This window comes from Morus notabilis, unplaced genomic scaffold, assembly GCF_000414095.1.
Source record: "Morus notabilis unplaced genomic scaffold, ASM41409v2 Scaffold45, whole genome shotgun sequence".
Classification (NCBI taxonomy): domain Eukaryota; kingdom Viridiplantae; phylum Streptophyta; class Magnoliopsida; order Rosales; family Moraceae; genus Morus; species Morus notabilis.
In genome coordinates this window covers 583,057-586,136 of record NW_010366164.1, presented here as the reverse complement: position 1 = coordinate 586,136, position 3,080 = coordinate 583,057, and the positions used below count along the sequence as shown (strand labels likewise).

General features: G+C 34.1%; 1 pseudogene; it reads right to left on the bottom strand.

Annotated features, from left to right (window-relative positions):
• Positions 1–2,297: 2,297 nt before the first annotated feature.
• The window catches only part of LOC21410079, a 1,509-nt pseudogene continuing 726 nt past the window's right edge, over positions 2,298–3,080 (bottom strand).

Here is a 3,080-nt window from a genome sequence, read left to right as displayed (position 1 = left end):
ACCATGTATAATTCACACATTTAATGATAGTTGACTTTACCTATTAAGAATTGTCAAAAATTACGATTACTATCCCTGATTTATAGGGATTTTGAACAGGTAATTTTTCTCTATTTTGTCTTTCTGCTGCTGTATATATTCATATTTAGGGGATGTAATTTAAACAACAAATTTGATCAATGTTTTGCCATAGCGTTCAATATATTGAGCGGTCATCGTTAGAAAAATTTGTTTCATTTTTCTTATTCAATGAAATCTTTTCTATTTTTTTCTAAAGCACACCTTTACCCAACAACAAATCTAAATTGGAACATTTCTCTAATAGACCGGCATACTGGTATGATCAGTCAACTGTTAAATCTGATCAAAATCACTTCAAAATAAAAAAACATACAAAACAAACAATTTCTAATATAATTCTAAATAAATAACTATCAATAGTTCATTTTTCTCAATCTTATCATAAAAATTCCTATCTAAATTATACCAAAACATGACTCCCTACTCCAGTATTTTAGGGGTTGTTCTTTTACCGTTTTTGAGTTAGGTGATTTGAGTGTAGATTTTGAGTTGAGTTTGAGTTATAGCTTGAGTTGAAGTTGTAACTTAAGTTTGTGTTTGGTTGTGTACATTTGAGTTATGGTTCGAAATAAGAATCTTTTTAAATTTGTGTTTGAGTGAGTCAAAACTTGAATTTGTATTTAGATAGTATTTTAATAAAAATTTAATGCTGATGGAAAATTTTAATAGGGTATATGGGTGGGGTTTTATTCGTCTTTTTGTTGTGAACGCATAGAAAAAAAATCATCTCAATCAGAATTAAAACGAAAAAGTTATAGCATTTTTAAAAATAAAAAAAATACTGTTTATTAATTTGAGTTTGAGTTTCTGAACTCGAATTGAAGACAAAACTTAAACTCAAATTCAAACTTAAAAAAACATAAATTTAAATAAAATTATAACTCAAATTTTTTTTTTTTAATTTTTAACTCAAAAAAGAACTGCGGAACAGCCCTTACTCTTTTCCGTCATGACCAGTTGTAACACGAAAATGTATAACTAGATAAAAAATATCTACAGGTTCTTGCTCATGTACGCAAGTTGGTTTACTAGGATATGATATGAGCCTTCACATCAACTTGGCCTCATCAAAACCTATCAAACACGTGCAAAATGTTGAAAAAAGGGGTAGAGTTATATCGACAATCAACCAAACCAACAGTCTGTCGTCCCAGAATCCCACGTACCAAACAAAAGATTGGTAGGCTACACTAGACTACGCAGAATAGTTATCAGCAATGGATTATCAACATGTTTTGTACTTGAACTATGAGCAGTGTCATTTTGATTTCTAAACTTATTTATTTATTTATTTATTTATTTATTTACAGATTACTTCTTAAATTAAGGATTTTTTTTGATACACTAACGTATCGGTAGGTCAGGTTTTTTATCCGTTAGATATGTATAAAATCACATAAAAGTGAAAAAATATGAAAATTTAACGGTTAAAAAAACTTAATCTACCGATACATCAAACATACTAGAGAATCTCCCTTTAAACTAACGATGGTATATAATGCTCATAGTTTAGAGACTAAAATGTACTAATAATCTTATAAGTGAGTAGTCTCCCTCACTCGTGCAAGAAACAGTATTGCAAAATGAGATAAAAGCATTATATGATATATGCTCCAAACACCTCTTAAATTATGGTTTATAATCTCTTTGGTTTTTCACAGGACAAATGTTTTGGAGCGTCTCTGCGTCTAAAATTACATCAAATGGACCATGCAGGGGAACTCAGAATTACGTCTAAAATTATGTCTCGTTTTGTCTGTCTTAACTAAGGCCGCTGTTTAGGCCGAGACTCTAGAGTTGAAACAGTTGATGTCTTTATGATTCGGCTTTTCATACCTCCGTAATTTGATTTGTCATGTTTTTATGACTACTTGTGATAGGGCTTATGTGGATCTTGGAAGATTCAAGCGTTTTCTTTAGGGATATGTTGAGTTCTATTTTGACATTTCCCGTTTCCACTAAATGTAGAGATTTCTCAAATTCTCTCTTGTTAGGAAACACTATCAAACGGCACCATAGTTTCTTTATCTTGAGGCACTAAAATACTCGTTGTTGTCTTGTAATTTAATGCTTACTTTCCTTGTGGTGGAGTCATGAAATTTCATCTCTTAAGCCAGCTGATCTTCAAGTAGTTCGACTAATGCATTAACAAGCCCAACAATTTCATATTTTATTGAACTATGCTTCTTATCTTCTTTGATGAAATTTAGGCCCCATAAATTTTCTATATCCAACAACCATAGTTTAGGCACACACAATATTGTGTTTACTGATTGTTTGTTTTAGGAACTATGAAAGCCATTGCAAACAAAGCAAAGTAATTTATTGCTATTAATTTCCCTTACATGGTGGCCTCAATAAACTCCTTGTCAGACTCAAATGCGCACATTCTATCAGGCAGAAGGCATATCTCCAAATCAATGCTCCCTCCTCCTTCGCGTCCAGGGTAGCTACAGACTTTGCCATCGAACTTGCTTGCATATCCACTGCAAAGCGCCACCGCTTTTCCCATTCCAAATTCACTCGCATATTTGTTGAATTTGGGAGAACTCCCCATCATCACACAATTAGGATCGAAAAACCGACCAATTGGGTACACATATGGAGACCGAAGCCACTCATCAAGCCACTCATGTACTTTCTTGTTATTAAAGTTAGCCACGGCCTTATGCACCTTCGACGCCGCCCACCCGAGATCATGCTCTAGCAACTCACCGGCTGTGGTGAATGCTGTTAGCTTATGAAGCATATTCCCAAAGTAATTGTCCGACACGGGTGGATCTAATCTTGATCTGTCATTGGCAAACAACTTGCAACTGGTTAACTGATCAGACGGTATATTACGCGCCCTTGTTATGCACCTCCACACGAGTGCAGCCAAGGATTGGAGGGAAGAGATCTGATTTACAACATTGCACTCGGCATTGGCCTTGGCTTTCAGCTTCACTATTGATTCCGCCGAGAAATGAAAGATTCTCTCCTTGAGTTCGTGTGCTTCA